The 18,560-nt window shown below is 33.8% G+C and overlaps 1 protein-coding gene across 4 annotated transcripts in view; it reads right to left on the bottom strand.

The window, feature by feature from the left end:
* The window catches only part of TAFA2 (TAFA chemokine like family member 2), a 551,862-nt gene that overhangs the window by 287,600 nt on the left and 245,702 nt on the right, over nucleotides 1–18,560 (bottom strand). For all 4 annotated transcript variants that reach the window (XR_012482540.1, XM_074269784.1, XM_074269783.1 and 1 more), the window contains exon 2: nucleotides 3,011–3,213. The gene's annotated coding sequence lies outside the window, so the exon portion shown is untranslated. The remainder of the gene's footprint in view (nucleotides 1–3,010; nucleotides 3,214–18,560) is intronic.

The following is an 18,560-nucleotide window of genomic DNA, read 5'->3' as shown; positions in this document are numbered from 1 at the left end:
AAGATTATCTTTTTTGTTTTTCTTTACCTCCTCAGAATTTAATACAATTTAGCACATAATAGGCACTTAATAAATGTTTCACTGAATGAATGTATGAGAAGCCATGATATGGTAGGTAGATCTGGCCCCAAAGCCTAGAAAATCTGCCTTGAATAGTCAAAACTGAATAGTCTAATTGTTTTTCCATGGACTTAACCCTTATCTTCTAAGTTTTTTGGCCAGTAATGTAAAATTTAAAAAGGGTTATTAATCCATACATGAGATCCCCTGTAGACCACTAGTGACTTAGTTTTAAATTACCATATTTATGTCTTAATTATATTTTTTTATTTATTTCATTTTATTAAATATCTCCCAAATTACATTTTAATTTGGCCCAGGCTGTATTGGAAGGGTTGTGAGCCATATGACACACTAGATGGTCCCCTAAGTAATTTGACTTACAACCTACTTTAGAAAAAGGAGTTTCTTCTTCCAATAAAATCACAGGTCCAGTCTCAACCCTGATTTTATCAATAGAATAGAAGAGGCAATGTATTTTAACAGATTTTAGAACCCCAGGGTTAATAGTCTGATATAGCCAAAAAAATGAAGCATGACATGACTAGGATACCTAGCCTAAATTTATCAACTGGAGGCAGCCTCCAACTTGAAAATAGGTTGTGTTCTAAAATTTTAATTTGTTGTAGGTTATTTGGAATTCAGAAAACGTTCTCTCACAGAAACAATATTGACTCATAATAATATAATATATTATATAATTGACTCATAATAATAAGTAATAATGACTTTATGGTACACAAAGATTAATGAAGTTTTTTCATGATAACTCTGAGGTAATATAATTATTCCCATTTTATAGGTGACAAAATCAAGGTTCAGAAATTGAAGTACTCTACCCCACCATTCTTAGGCTTACTGGCTGTCTTGTTGATTATTTTTAAATTTCTGTTTTCTCCATTTATTCCTCTCTTTTTCCTTCTTTCCCAAGCAGTCTTAAGTAGAGATGTGTTTTCCTTTCTTCAATATTTTCTTGAAATCTACTCCATGCTAATTTCAAATCCAAGTTCAGACATGTAATAGTTAAGTGGCTCTTGAAGTCATTTAATTTCTCTTATAAGAAAATATGTATAAAAATGCTTTGCCAACCTTATGACACTTTACAAATGTTATCTTATATCTTGCTGTCACTCCCTATCCTTTAAGAGCATCTTCCATTTACAAGGTAGATATCTTGTACATACATATTTAAATGTTATCTTCCCCTTTGAAATGTGAATTCCTTGAAGCAGGGAGGGATGTGAGTTTTTTGCCTTTTTTGGAGCTCCCAAAATCTTGGAGTGATGCCTGACTATAATAAATGTTTGTTAGAGGCCTATTGGTTGTCTTTTTTTTTTTAATCTAATGACTTCTTTTTGTAAAATAAAATTCATTTTAAATGCATTGGGAATGCATTTAAGGAATATTTTGGATGTTTACAGAAGGATCTTCTGCAAAGATCTATCCTGAGGCTAAAAAGACCTATTATTAAATGTGTACAACTACAGCTAATCTATTCTATCTAGCCTAGCTAAGTGTTTGGGAGATTCTGAAGGAAAATGGGAGAGAAAAGGTGTTCCACTGCCTACCAAAGAGAAAAGTCTACTGAGCCATAGTGCAGATCTCATAGTTGTATGCCTGTAAAACTTGAAAGTCTACCAGTACCATGACAGAAAACTGAATTGATTCCATTTGAATTGTCTTAGGAAGATTCTGCAGATCACCTGGCAGGTCACTGGACATTCAAATCCTTTCTGAAGCTGAACAACTAAGGATTCAAACTACTGTTGAAGAGTGCAAATCTAATGAACTGGTCATGTTGTTCCACTGCCAAACTCATAGACTATCTTATGGAGAACTTACACAAGGAAGGCTCTCATAGTGGTCAGAAGATGCAATATAAGGATGCTTTCAAGGTCTCTCTGAAGAACTTTGGAAGTAACGGTTTGACATAGGAGACTCCTGCACCCAGTATGGTGGACCCACATCAAAGAAAGTGTGGTGCTCTAGGAGCAAAACAAAATTGCAGTAGCTCAAAAAAAACATGAGATGTGCAAATGTTAATGTGGATTATTTGTGCCCTATCTGTGGTAGAGCATTCTATGTATATATTAGTCTGATGAGCCACAGTCAGACACACTGTAACTTGATAAACACAGTGATATTATTTTGGTCCTCTTCAAGAATGAAGGACTACAAAATCAACCAAAACTACAAAATCAACCAACCAACCAATATCTACACAACTCCAAATCATTTTTCAGGTCCATCCATCTAGAGCATCTTGCCATTTGCTTGAAAACACATGCATGCCTCTCTTCCCCAGACTTTTATTTCCCTTGCTCTGGAAACAGTGATCAAAATCAACATTACCTTTTCTTCTAGAAAGGACATACCTGTGATCACCCTTTACCTCCACTTACCATATATACCTCACCCCAGACCAAAAGACCCTTTGGCTACTAACTCTATTTGTATTGTTAGCTTCTCCTATTAGAATACAAGCTTCTTTAGGACAGTAATGATCTCATTTTTATATTTCTGTCTAAAGCACCTACAACAGCCTCTAGATCATATGGTACATTCTGGTATAATGCTTTTTTTTTTTTTTTTTTTAGTTAATTCATGCATTCCTTCCTTTGATAAAGTTATCTCTTAGCTTATTGATTTTCTAAATGGCAAAAAGTTCAAAATCATATTTTCTTAAAATAAAGTACATTTATTTCATCTTCTTCTATAATCAGACTCCAAGGGAAAAAATTTAAAATTATATCTTTTATTCAAACTAAATAGTTTCTGATTTATCAGTGATGGTCCTGAGTTCTCTAGGCAAAAAGATAGATTGTTTCCTTCCAAGCTGAAGATTATGTGCTTACTAAATAACAATATTATCAAAAACAACAACAATAGTTACTTTTTAAAATCTTTATGCTTACAGCACATAAACATTCAGATACTTTTTATTTCTTACCTTTAGATGGGCATAAAGAGACAGGGCTGTGAAACATGCCCTCTGCTGGTAGAAAGAGGAGAACTTGGTGGACTTTTTAAGTACAGAAATCCTATGTGTAAGTGTTGGCAATTCCCCAGGAAAGAGCTATTTTCCAAACACCTTTGAGATGCTAGGACCTGAGATGCTGCTCTTCTTAAGCAGCCAGTTTCACAATGTCGATCCTAAAAAAAATAGAAAGAGAAAAATGTTTGGTTTTTAAATATCTTATTTATCAGTCATAAATATGAGATAGATTATGATTATTTGGGAAGTCTCAAAGAATTCATATGTTAAACAGCTAGTGAGGATACAGTTGGATGCAGAACTGTCCTCAGAGACTAGAAGAGCTGAATTCATACTCTTTCTCTACACATATTGGATGTATATGATGGACAAGTCATTCTCAGAGGCCTGGGCAATTCTCTAAGGATTCTCAAAGCAGTTATTAATGTACACTGGCAGAGGATGTTTCCTTATAGAAGAGTTTCTTGGGCCAATAAAATCACAGGTATAATTAAAATAAAAACACATAGGAAGTAAATAAGGTTACTTACAGGAAAGATTATCATAACTGCCTATTAAATGGTCTTTTTGTGATCTGTTCCCTTTATCATATGCATTGTATGCTGCATATAGTTACTAGGATGACTATTCACAAATATAATTTTCCCTATCACATTTTCTTATGCAAGAAGTTATATAGTCACTATTAAGAACAAGTATCCAAACAAGCCAACTAATGTAAATTACTTTGGAAATCTTAAATTGCTATATAAATATCAACTATAAACAATAGTATTAGTAAGAGGGATAATAATAATGGTGGTTGTAATGATAGTACTAATAGTAACTTATCAATACTTACTAATAATAATAATTAATAGTTAGTAGTAGTTGGTAATTAGCTGTAGTGACTAGTAATTTAGTTTGCCCTTAACTTTTAGTTCTGTCCCTAAAACTATGGTCATTTCTTGGCACTGTTTCACTTTCTTTGATAAAGAATTGCATCCATTATTCAGAGAAGTTGGACTTTTCACAAAACATTTTGAAAAAGGTATATCATCTTTTAAAATATTAGTCTTTATAAAGCATCTCACAAAAATAATAGCAATATACTATGAAAATTATATTTAGTACTTTGGCATTTGTGAGAAATGAAAAACAAATATAAAAAGATGGGAAATAGGTTTTAAAATCATTTTATGAGTGAATAATGTATTTAAGGCTAACCACTATCAAGTGGAATACATTGGGAAGACAGTGATGTGCAAGAATTGTCTTTGCACATAATAGTCTGCAAATATATTGATTATGGAAATCAGTTATTACCAGCAATACCAAAACCTGCCTTCAAAATTCCGTCTTAAGTTACTTCTATTATCATAAATAATAAGACTAGGATGATATAAAAGTAATGAAAATCTGTTCCATTTTATATCTATTTGTTGTCTTATTGTTTGTTTTCTTAGAATTATCAGAGTAGGAGGAGATAGTAAGGATGGTCAGGAGTATTCTACAGATTAAAGTAGCTTTATTTCGGTGAGAAACTCAACACCAAATCTTCTGTTGTCCTTGTGGACAAAATTTTAAAAAGTGAAGTGATTTCATAGTTGGCTGAACAATTATGTATCAAGAGAGTTTATTGATGAATTGATGTTAGCCTGAAGATGGGTGTCTAGGTATGCTGTAGGAGTTTACCCTTGTCTTGTCCTATTTAACATTTTTATCAATTACTTGGATAAAGAGATCAAAGATGAATTTATCAAATTGGCAGAGGAAATAAACTTGGATGGATAATCAATGCATTTGATGACAGGATCATAATTTAAAGGATCTCCACAGGCTGGAAAAAAATAAAGTTTATCACAGGCAAAGATGAAATATTTTACTTAGATCTTTTTTCAAAAGTAATTATAAAAATATATTTCAGGTAAAAAAGTTGGGCCCATAAAATTTCATGTAAAAAATATTTGGGATTTTAGTTAAACTAATAATATGACATACTTCCAAACCACTAGTGAAGATCACAACCCATTAACATGTTCCCATTCTGTCAATTCTTATTCATGTCTTCCTACAAATGATCTATGCAGTATAGAAAAGATCTTCATCTATATCTTCTAGTACTTCCATAGGCATCATTGTATGATTCAGACTCTCCATATGATATTGCCTAATTCTCACTATATGACCACCCTACACTTTTCTGATCATATACTTCCTCAAAGACATGTTCAATTCCATTTGTTTTATATGCCATCATTAATATATAGCAGCTTTCTTATACCCAGCAAATCCTTTGTGACTTCACAATTTTAATTCTTCAGACATTTAATTCAGAGTCATATAGCATCACTGGAACCATATTGGTACAGAAGATATATATGTTTTCTCCAAGAATCAATCATTCATCATGAAAAAAAACAAACAAACAAAAAAAAATGCACTTAGCCCCATGAACATACCTCCATATGAAAGGGAAAAAAAAATGTCATCCCTTCTAGTGTACTCTAGTCAGGTCAAATCTAGGGGCTTATGTTCAACTTGGGTGCCATATTTTTAGATAGATAATTACAAATGAGAGGAAAACCATGAAAGTACAACTACAAGTAGGAAAAATGTTAGGAATCACATTAAGAATAATTTTTAAAATAGTTCAACCATAGAAGTTTAAGTAAAGGAAGACTATGGGGAGATATAATAACTTTGTTTGGAGTTAATTGAGTTCTTATACAATAAACATACAGCATGTCACAGTGCTCACACTGGAAGACTTTCTGGCTTACCAGAGCCTGAATTTCAATAAATCTATCAGTAAATATGTATTTGGTAGCTACTATATGCTAGGCACCAGTAAAGTCTTCAAGATACAAAGACTTCTTATACATCATGATGGAAAATCAGGGTAGAGTTCAGGGGAAATATAACATATTATAATATGATAATAATTTGCTAAAAGCAAAACACACAAAAAATAGATAAGTGAATAAATAGATGATAGATGTATAGTAGAGACAACAGAAGGAAAATATGTATTTTTATTGTATCAAGGCTTGCTAGTTCATACTAGCTTTTTATTATCATATTGACAAAGCCTGTGAAAATGGAAATATTTCTAATATACTAGTATATATTTAGAAAAAAAACTCCTAAGTCTAGTCAAGAAATGATGTACCTAAAGTTCTTTTAAAAGAAATATTACAACCCTCTCAGGAAAAAAAATCATATTTGGAAAGCATAATGATGTGGGCATGAACTCATTTCAAGAATTATTGTAACTACAAAAAAATAGAAAATTATGAATTTGTTAACATGCCAAAGAGGTCCCAACTCATTTTTGACATTGCTTTCCATCAAGATGCAGTACTATTTGACATATATATTCACATACACACACACACACACACACATACAAAGAGAGAGATTGCAGTTATTTAGTAGTTTGAAAAATGTCTGATACTATCAATTTCACTGCCAAAATTTTTAGGATCTATATTGCTCATGATGGGAGAAGTGACCTTTGAAAGAAAATTGTGGGGTCGAAGAGAGAGAAAAATATGATGACAGACATTTTTGGAAAGAAGACTGTTGTCATGGTCACACTTGGGTCCTCTCCTTGATTAGCTTTTCTAACCAGAAAGATTTTATTATGTTAATCATCACCTTAAATAAAATCTCAAGTCCATATATAAATTAAATCAAGACAAATCCTGGTAGAATACACTTGGTTTCATTTATGGGATCAGGTAAAAAGTAAAAGGGAAGAATGAACCTGAAAAAATAATAGAATTTCTAAAAGTCATATTTCAGAATGAAACTACTAATGCTGTCTGAATTGAATATATCATGCTGGTTCCCTAATGTAGGTGAAATGTGATAGAAGAACAACTGGGTTCATATCATAGTCCTATTTATTGGTGAACATAGAAGGGATGATAAAATTCAAAGAGAGGCCCCTACTCTTTAGAGCTTCTTTATGAAGAGGTGAGAGAGAGGAAAGTTTTCTTCCCATCCAGATAATCCTTAAAGGAAAATTTTCATCAATGATGGCAGGGAATTAAAAAATCCTTCAATATGCACAATAGGTAACTAATAAAAATGTCTTCATCTGAACTATAATCCATAAAGCCTATCTTTTTAGCTTTGGTTAAAAATCAAAAGTTTATCTCATTTATGCATATAGAATCTTCTTATTCAGAATTTTTTTCAACTATCAAAATCAAAAATGTGACTCGTATTTTAACCAAAATGATAACTAGCTTCATACATGCATTATTGGGTAGTGCAGTGGATTTCAGACACCGGGATAGGAAGCAGCTTCAGACACTTTCTACCAGTATGATTCTGGATACATTATTTAATTTTATCTGCCTCAGTTTCCTCAACTGTAAAATAGGCATCATAATAGCATCCACCTCACAGGTTGTTATCAGGCTCATATATGATAATTTTTGTAAAGTGCTTAGCACAGTGCCTGGTATGTGGCATAAGGACTTAATAATTGCTTATTTTTCCCCTTCCCTTATCCCTTTCTATATAGAAATATCTTTAAAAAGAAAACTAGGCAGGGGCAGCTAGTTAGCACAATGAATAGAGCACCAGCCCTGAAGTCAGGAGGACCCAGTGTTCAAATGTAGTTTCAGACACCTATTGCTTCCTAGTTATGTGACCCTGAGCAAGTCACTTAACCCCAATTGCTTCACCAAAAAAGGGGGGAAAAAAGGAAATTAGACTATGAAAAATTGCATGTTTTTTCTGTGGTTTATGTAATTGTTTTGTTTTTTTTTTGTTTTGTTTTGTTTTGTTTTGGGGGGAAGGTTACAAGTAGCTTTTCCAGGATCACACAGCTGGAAAGCATCTGAGGTCAAATTTGAACTCAGTTCCTCCTGAATCCAGAGCTAGTGTTCTATTCCCTGTACCACCTATATGCTTCTGGTTTTGTAATTTTTCTTAAATAGTTTCATATAGATATACTGATCTCAACTAGATTCTATGCATATCAAAAAATACACTTATATTTTTCTATCTTCTTATAATATTTGTTTTGCTAATCCCAATTAGTGTGAACAATGAATCCTCTGCAGTGGTTACATATATTTGAATCCACACTTTTGAAAGTCTATAAATTAGGTATTTTATTCTAGCTCAATAAAAATATGCAGTGTGCATTTGTGTAAGATTTTTATGAGCATTAATTTGGGACCCTGCATAAAGTGAGCATTTAGATATATTACTGGATGACTAATAGATACAATGTGAAATTGAACATTCCATAGATTTTGGAGTCACCAAAGAGTGATATTTGTAGCAGAAAATATTGCCAAAGACCAATGTGCTTCATAGCTGGGAGAATTGGGAGAGGAGGAAACTCAAGGCAACAGTAAGAAAAAGCGAATATGAACCCTTTCACTCATATTTGCTTTTTGAAATAGTTCTTCTGAGAATATTGTCTAGTTTCAGATGTTCTTTTTGCTTAAGGATCTCATGGCCAGTGATTTTTTTGTCTTTATTCCAAGAAAATATAAATATCTGAAGTTATTGTCATTGAGTTGTTTCAGCCATATCTGATCTTTGTGACCCCATTTGGGATTTTCTTGGGAAGGATACTGAAGTGGTTTGACATTTCCTTCTCCAGTTCATTTTACAGATGAGGAAATTGAGGCAAACAGGGTTAATTGACTTTAAACAGATGAAGATAGTAAGTATTTTGCTTTAAGAGATGCAGCTAACAAGGGAACTAATGAAAAAAAACTCAGAGGAAGGTGGTCTAAGTGTACCTGATCTAAAGCTATATTATATAGCAGCAGTCACCAAAACCATTTGGTATTGGCTAAGAAATAGACCGGTAGATCAGTGGAACAGATTAGATACAAAGGACAAAAAAGGGTACATCTATAGCAATCTAATCTTTGACAAACCCAAAGATTCCAACATTAGGGATAAAAATTCATTATTCGGAAAAAACTGTTGGGAAAACTGGAAATTAGTATGGCAGAAATTAGATATGGATCCACACTTAACACCATATACCAAGATAAGATCAAAATGGGTCCGTGATTTAGGCATAAAGAGGGAGATAATAAATAGATTAGAGGAACAGAGGATAATCTACCTCTCAGACTTGTGGAGGAGGAAGGAATTTATGACCAGAGGAGAACTAGAGATCATTATTGATCACAAAATAGAAGATTTTGATTACATCAAACTAAAAAGTTTCTGTACAAATAATACTAATGCAAACAAGATTAGAAGGGAAGTAACAAATTGGGAAAATATTTTTAAAAACAAAGGTTCTGACAAAGGTCTCATTTCCAAAATATATAGAGAACTGACCATAATTTATAAGAAACCGAACCATTCTCCAATTGATAAATGGTCAAAGGATATGAACAGACAATTCTCAGAGGAAGAAATTGAAACTATATCCACTCACATGAAAGAGTGTTCCAAATCACTACTGATCAGAGAAATGCAAATTAAGACCACTCTGAGATACCACTACACACCTGTCAGATCGGCTAAGATGACAGGAACAAATAATGATAAATGTTGGAGGGGATGTGGGGAAATTGGGACACTAATACATTGCTGGTGGAGTTGCGAAAGAATCCAGCCATTCTGGAGAGCAATCTGGAATTATGCCCAAAAAGTTATCAAACTGTGCATACCCTTTGACCCAGCAGCGCTACTACTGGGATTATATCCCAAAGAAATACTAAAGAGCGGAAAGAGACATGTATGTGCCAAAATGTTTGTGGCAGCTCTTTTTGTGGTAGCTAGAAACTGGAAGATGAATGGATGTTCATCAGTTGGAGAATGGTTGGGTAAATTGTGGTATATGAAGGTTATGGAATATTATTGCTCTGTAAGAAATGACCAGCAGGAGGAATACAGAGAGGCCTGGAGAGACTTAAATCAACTGATGCTGAGTGAAATGAGCAGAACCAGAAGATCACTGTACACTTCAACAACAATACTGTATGAGGATGTATTCTGATGGAAGTGGAAATCTTCAACATAAAGAAGATCCAACTCACTTCCAGTTGATCAATGATGGACAGAGGTAGCTACACCCAGAGAAGAAACACGGGAAGTGAATGTAAATTGTTAGCACTAATATCTGTCTGCCCAGGTTGCATGTATCTTCGGATTCTAATGTTTATTGTGCAACAAGAAAATGATATTCACACACATGTATTGTACCTAGACTATATTGTAACACATGTAAAATGTATGGGATTGCCTGTCATCGGGGGGAGGAAATAAAGGGAGGGGGGGTAATTTGGAAAAATGAATACAAGGGATAATATTATAAAATATATATATATATAATAAAAAAAATTAAAAAAAAAAAGAGATGCAGCTAACAAATAACAGAGTCAGGATCTCAAATTCAGGTGATATTACTCTATGTCTAAGGTCCTGGCCCCTATGCAATGTTGTTTTTGCCCAGTGGTAGCCAGGTGCCCAGAGTCATTTCTATTTTAAGTCCTTCAAATAAAAATACCCTACTTACAATGGAATGTTTTCCATTATGAATAAAATAGCCTCCTGTCTGCTTTAAATTTTGATGGTATTTAAAGCCCCATTGTGATATTTTTCTGTATAAAACTGTAATTTCAGGAGTATAGTCCTTAGTTTCTAAGCACCAGTTCATAATTTGTGGTCTTAGAGGTTACAAAGAGGTGCAAATACCTTATTTCCCGTGTCTACATAGTCTTTGTAAGTCAGAAGCAGGATTTGAATCTAGGATTTCCTAATTCTAAGGCCAATCCTCTATCTAACATTATTTCTTTTCCCATTACAAAAACCACTCAAAAAATAGCCAACCTCAATTTTATCAGCAGCTTTCAGTTTAAATCGCCAAGGTTATCAATTCATTTGCCCAAAATGAAGAAGTAAACAAATCTTTCATAAGGGTGACATGTTTTCCCAGCTCCATCATCTCATTTCATAGTATTCTTATCTCTTATTCTTAAGAGCACTCTACAGAAAAGAATAGGAAGAATCTTAATAGGCAAAAACAATGCAATCTAAAGAATAGACCTTCAGATTTAACCTTACCAATAACAAACAGGCATCATACTTTTCATGCCCAAATATTGCTCAAGTGTCCCAGTAATAAAAGCCACTGAGAAGAGAAATAAAGATGTTCTGTTTGCCTGATTATTTCAACTATGAAAAAGAAATCATTTAAATCTACATACTGAATGGAAATGTAGTTTGACTGCAGAAAATACTTGTGAATGCACTCATGCTGCAGACAGACACTGCGGTGAAATTTGCCCAGTTAACAAAAGAGCTGCATATACTAGACACAGGCAAAAACACACCCTCTTCATTACAGTGTTGAAAATTAATTCCTTGCCCAAGAGGCATTCGTTGGTCCCACAGTGAAAACTATGCTTGTTCTCCAGGGAACGCTGAAATTATCTACAGATGCTCTCTCATGAATTAAGCCTATTATTGAATGTTTGCCATTTCTAAACAGAAATCCAGCAAAATCAGGGGCACAGGCTGGGATCTGAACAGGGCGATAAATTAGGCTGGATTATACAACGGTAAAACAGGGGGAATAAATTGAGGCTTTTTGTAGCTTGTGAAGGCATAGTATTTACTTGAGGAGCTACATAATAGAAATTCACATATACTAACATCCACCCACATATTTCTGTAGTCACTGTGCCTAACGAATGTGAATTTATGGAGAACAAGTAGAATGTGGTTTCCCTACTTAACATATTTTTGGAAGCATTTTAATAAATGCAAAAGAGAAGCAGAAGTAAAGAAAATTGCCACCAGACATTTAAAGATATATGTGTCATCTTATAGCATGTGTGCTACTGTGGAAGTTATGCTGCACCCTTCCCTCTCTAAACCCCTCCAGGGGTTTGCTGGAGAACAATTATTAAAGTTTCAGTGTGAGCATTTACACCTCAGAAATCAGCAAAGCTACAAATCAGAGCTTGGTTTAATGTTTTACTGATTGTCTAGATTTAAGAAAGTGATGGGGGGAATGTCAATAATGCAAATTAAATTTAAAAGTGTTTTTACAAGTGATTTTTTTTCTTTTCCTTCCTTTCTTCCTTCCATTTTATTCTTCATTTATTTTTTCCCTTTTTTTCATTAATTCTTTCTTTCTCTTTATTTATTTATTTTTGGCAAGCCAGTATTTAAACATTCACCAGTACACAGATCCTAGTATATTATTGACTTTTTCTTTATTCAAAAGATAGTACAACAATGGAAGAACATTGGGTCACAGGGGGAAAGTAATATAGATTTATTGCTGGTAAAAACTTCAGCGACCATCTAGTTGATGTCACAGTTAAGGGACTAGATTTAAGTGATTTGTCCAGAGTTATATAACTAATATGTTCTAGGGATTTTGCTTGAATCCAAATTCTCTGAGTCCACAGTCAGTGTTAATATGAGTGCTGAAAGAGACTTCAAAATCCATCTAGTTTAACACAAACAAAAATATGAATCTCTTTTACCACATTCCCAGATGAAGGCCATCTAACCTCTTGAAGATTTCCTGTGAGCAAGAATCTACTTCTTCCCTAATCAACCCATTCTTCTTCTGGAGAGCTCAAGTTGTTAAGAAAGTTTTCCTTACATCTAATTTAAATCTCTTCTCTGTACCTACTACTCATGGCTGTTAGGTCTGCCCAGTGTAATGAGCAGAATGAAGCAACTTTTTTCTTCTACATGACTATCTTTCAAATAATTGAAGACAGCTATCTTCTTAAATCTGCTCTTCTTCAGGATAAATACCCATAGTTCTTTCAGCCAACGTTCATATTGCTTGATCTTACAGCTCTTTGAGATATTGATTTCCTTTCTCAGTTTTCTCTTCAGTTTATCAGTTTATATCCTAAAAAGTTCTAACTATCATAATTCTAGAGCAATGCATTCAAACAGAACTCAGTTAGGGTTCTTTTTCAATAGAAATATAACCCAAATTGTCTGTATCTAAATAACCTGTATCTAAGCTAAGCTACACAATAATGATGTTCAATGATCATTCAAATATAACAAATTAAATCAAAAATCCAAAATATCTATACAACGAGGCTTTAAGTTTATAGAAGACTGTATCATTTTACAAGTGGTAAAATCTAATGTGTTTATTATGCCTATATATGCACAATGGGTGTGAAACAATTTAGGACCTAAAAGTCCATATGGACTTTTTGCCACATGGAATGTGATATTTTGATCTCATTTAATTCTATTATGTGAGTATCAGTACATCTTAAGTCAAATTTTTCCAGACTAGTTTCACAGATCAGAATTATATGTATATGACGATAGAAGATGAAGAAAAAGATAAATCATATTTATTAATAAGAAAAAATAATGTCAACATTATAAAGTATTTATACACACCAAACAGTTAGGTGGCACAGTGGATAGCATGATGGGTCTTGAGTCAGGAAGACTCATTTCCTCAAATGTTCAAATCTAATCTCAGATACTAGCTATGTGATGCTAGGCAAGTCACTTAACCCTGTTTGCCTCAGTTTCCTCATCCATAAAATAAGCTGGAGAAGGAAATTGCAAACTACTCCAATATCTTTGCCAAGAAAGCCCCCAAGATGTGGGAAAACTGGGACACTAATACATTGTTGGTGGAGTTGTGAAAGAATCCGGCCATTCTGGAGAGTAATTTGGAACTATGCCCAACAAGTTATCAAACTGTGCATACCCTTTGATCCAGCAGTGCTACTATTGGACTTATATCACAAAGAAATACTAAAGAGGAGAAAGGGACCTATGTGTACCAAAATGTTTGTAGCAGCTCTTTTTGTAGTGGCTAGAAAATGGAAAATGAATGGATGTCCATCAATTGGGTAAATTATGGTATATGAAGGCTATGGAATATTATTGCTCAGTAGGAAATGACCAGCAGGATGAATTCAGAAAGGCTTGGAGAGACTTGCATGAACTGATGCTGAGTGAAATGAGCAGAACCAGAAGATCACTATACACTTCAACAACAGTACTGTATGAAGACGTATTGTGATGGAAGTGAATATCTTCAACATAAAGAAGATCCAACTCACTTCCAGCTGATTAATGATGGACAAAAACAACTACACCCAGAGAAGGAACACTGGGAAGTGAATGTAAATTGTTAGCACTACTGTCTATCTACCCAGGTTACTTATACCTTTGGAATCCAATACTTAACATGCAACAAGAAAATTGGATTTACATACATATATTATATCTAGGTTATACTGTAACACATGTAAAATGTATGGGATTGCCTGTCATCTAGGGGAGGGAGTAGAGGGAGGGAGGGAAAATTTGGAAAAATGAATACAAGGGATAATGTTATAAAAAATACTCATGCATATTTACTGTCAAAACATATAATTATAAAATTAATAAAAAAGAGAAAAAAAGAATATTCTACCCCACCAAAAAAAAGCCCCCAAAAAGCATAACAAAGAGTTAGATATGGCTGAAAACCAACTGAACCACAACATATAAACTTAAAAGTTTAAAAGTTCTTTAGTATATTATTTTATATGACTTCTCACAACAATAGGTAGATGCTATTATTATTTCCACTTTGCTGATGAGGAAAATGAGACAAAGAGAGGTTAAGTAATTTTTCCAGGGAAGTCATTTTAATGGAACAAATTTGACATAAAAAAGGCACCATGATTCAGACCAAAGTAAATATATTGATGAATACCATGGTCATGAGATTGGACATGAATTTAGTATTGTCAGCTTCCAATTCTGAAAGAAATGGCTAATAAATCTCTGGCTTTTTAATGTCAAGAGAGACATGAAAAAGAGACCTATGTTCACTAAAAATGTGTGAGATGAAGAATATTCAGTGAAAAGTCCAAATTGAAAAGAAATTCCTCATACTGTGGCTGGTGAGATCTTCCCTAAGTTCACAGATAACAAATGGGAAATGTTTTCAGTGACCCCAAGTTTCTCCTTGAAACAAAACACTTCTTTTTCAGAAGAAATTCAAAAAGTATTCTCACAGTGATGTTGTTTGGCTAAAAATCATGAATTGCCACTGTCTCTGAGGAATCAAAATCTCAAGTCACCCAAAGGGCAGTGGAGAGACACATGGTGTCCTTAAAGAGACTAGAGAATATCATCACGAACAAAATGAAATAAAAAAGTTGTGTAAAATATATCATCTGATAAGTAAGACTGAAAAAGAAAGAGAGATGGTCATATAGCAAGAGTGATTGACAACCCATGTGCTAGATTGGTATGGATACAATGCCAAGGTCTAGAGACTGGCTCCTAGAATATTGAGTAGAAACCAATGGAGAATTTGTGGAAAGACATGGACACAAGAATCATAAACATTGAAAAGATGGATCTCTCACCACTGGAAAGAATACCATGCTCTTTATGTCATAAATCCAGTGAAATCTTGAAATATTTCAATTTCTAGGTAAGTTTCTGGATACCCTATATAATATCAAATGAGCAAAAAAATTGAGAAAAAGTCAAGGTATATAATTTGTAAAGATATAGCCACCAGAAAGGTGTAGAAGTCACCATATTATACAATAGCTGTCTGTGTGTTCTTAAGGTGCTGTATAAGCTCTCAGTTAATGATAATAGGTAGCTAACTAGCAAAGAGGATAATATCCTCTTATCAGGAAAACCTGAGTTCATATCTACCCTTAAGACACTAGCTGTGTGACACTAAGCAAGTCACTTAACCTCTATTTATCTCAGTTTCCTCATCTTTAAAATGAGGACAATAATAGCACCTACCTCCTAAGGTTCTTGTGAAGACCAAATGAGATAATAGTTGTAAAGGGCACAATAGTAAGCACTATTTAGCTATAATGTTATTATTGAGAGTTAAACAATTACTAGATAGTGATCTAAAAGTGATTGCATGGAGAAGAAATACATCAAATCTATTTAGCTTTATACAATGAAATTTCAATGATAGCATTGAAAACTAATGTTAATGAACAATTTTTTTTTTTTTAGTTTTCAACATTCAAGGTGTTTTTAATAAGATTTTGAGTTTTGAATTTTTATTCTTTTTCCTTCCCCAAGATGTCAAGAAATATGATATAGATGATATAGGTATAATCAAGGAAGTGTCTCCCCCCCCCCAAGGCTGGGTTTAAGTGACTTGCCCAGGGTCACACAGCTGGGAAGTGTTAAGTGTCTGAGACCAGATTTGAACTTGGGTCCTCCTGAATTCAAGCCTGGTGCTCTATCCACTGCACCACCTAGCTGCCCCCAATGAAGTGTCTTTACCCAGACATCCCACTGCTGGCTATATATCCCAATGAGATCAAAGATAGAAAGAAAGGTCTTATTATTTACCACAATACCCACTTTTGTACAGTCAAGTCCCAATTAGTAGAAAATCTGAGTCTTGTGTAGTGGTCACATTATTTGAATTTTCACTATATATTTCCATTGGACTAGCACTAATGACCATATTTTACATATCATTATAACTTCAAATACTGAGGATTTGAATGATGTGTTTACTTCCTGGTATTCATTCTTCACACTAACAGGGATCTGGCTAAAGTTGCAAAGAATTGGAAACAAAGTAAATACCCACCAGTTAATGGAAAGCTAGACAAATTGTGGTGCATTAATATAATACAATATTGCAGTGTCATATTAACAACAAATATGAAGAAAATAGAGAATTATAGAAAAAATTATACAAATTTATCCAAAGTAATATAAACAGAACCAGGGAAGCAACATACATAATAGCTACAGCAATGTAAAAAAAAAAAAAAAAGAAAAGAAAATGAACATGGTATAATCACCAAGTTTAGCACAAAATAAAACAAAAATGAGAAAATTACCTACCTCTTTTCATTGCAAAAATGTGCAAAGAACATTACATGAGTCAAAGATTCTTTACATTTATTTTGTCATAGACCTCTTTGGCAGTTTGGTGAATCCTACGGCCCTTTTCAGAATAATGATTTCTTGCCTAAATTAATAATTTCAGGACATGGCAAGAAATTAGGGAGAAAATATTTTTTCCTGCCAAAGTTCAAAGTTTAGAACCCTGATGCAAACTATCAGATTGAGTTGATAGGATAGTTAATTTCACTGCATTTCTCTCTGTGCATGTCTCTCTCTATCTCTGTCCGTTTGTCTGTCTCTATGTGTGTGTGTCTCTTTCTGTCTGTATTTTTGTCTCTGTATCTCTGTCTCTCTTTCACTATCTATCTCTCTGTCTCTGTTTCTCTATCTCTGTCTCTCTCATTCTGTTTCTCTCTTTGTGTGTCTCTTTATGTGTCTGTCTCTATCTCTGTTTCTCTGTCTCTATGTGTGTCTCTCTTTGTCTCTCTGTCCCTGTCTCTGTCTCTCTTTCTCTTTCTAACTATCTCTTTGTGTATGTCTCTCTATTTGTGTCTCTGTGTGTCTTTGTCTCTCTACTCTCTGCCTCACTGTCTCTGTCTGTCTCTGCCTTTGTCTCTCACTCTTGTTTGTTACAAAGAAGAGATTCATTCTGAAATGATGGTAATATTTTTTTAAAATGTCAGTTAAAAAAACTAACTACAGCCTTGCCAGCTGATAACAATGGTAAGGAACACAGTACCAGGAGACCCCTAAAGATGACTTGCTATAATCAGAGCCAAGAGGTCATGGAGCCATGAAATCAGTCACAAAGAGACTCTTAAGAAGTAGGAACTGCCATCAACTAAAGCACTGGGATTTTTATATAGAATCAATATAAAAGAAACTTCTATCAATTAAAAAAATAAAAGTTCTAGTTTAAAAAAAAAAGAAGGAACTTCTAGTTGCAAGTTTGTCTTTCAGCTCTATGAGTATAAACAAGAAGAAACCCCATCAGCAGCAACATCTTCAAGTGAAGCTAACAACCCATCATGATAAATGATGCATCATTATGAGGAGAGTTAAAATCTCAAGCAAAATGACAGCTCATTTTTTCATTTATATTCCTTTTAGGAAAGATGTCCAGGAATGGAGAGGGGGGAAAGGCAGGGGAGCTGAGTAATTTTCTTTTTTTTAGTCTCCAAGACTTCAGCTTAAAACATGAGAAAATTTGTAAACCTTAAGTGGTATCCCTGAAAAAAAAATTTCCTTTGAAAAAATGTCAGATCTGAAATAATAGCAATGGCTTCAGGAGGAGACTGAGACACTAGCAAAACTAATTAGAAAAATGCTTCTACTCTGTCAGATTCTTCTGTTACTGCCACGAGCTCCTTTTCTACAAAGGCACAAAGAAAACACAATTTTAAATAGAATTTTAAATTTTAATCAAGTTGTTACTGGGCAAAGTATCTTTTAATGTGAAAAGAATAAAACTTAATTCATATTCTCCTATTATTTCTTTGAGTGCCTCCTCTGACTTGTCTTCTGACAAGCATTCCTACAGATAACAAAACCAGCAACAGTGCCACCTTGAGGACTGTCAATCAATCTCTGTTTATTATTGTTCACATAGGGTTCTGGGAGGTATTCCAAAAGAAATAAAAAAAAAAAAAAAAAAAAAAAAAAGATATCTCCTGTCTTTCAG

Source organism: Sminthopsis crassicaudata, chromosome 5, assembly GCF_048593235.1.
Source record: "Sminthopsis crassicaudata isolate SCR6 chromosome 5, ASM4859323v1, whole genome shotgun sequence".
In the NCBI taxonomy this organism is placed as follows: domain Eukaryota; kingdom Metazoa; phylum Chordata; class Mammalia; order Dasyuromorphia; family Dasyuridae; genus Sminthopsis; species Sminthopsis crassicaudata.
The sequence above is the reverse complement of the archived record's forward strand: the minus strand, read 5'-3'. Positions and strand labels throughout refer to the sequence as shown.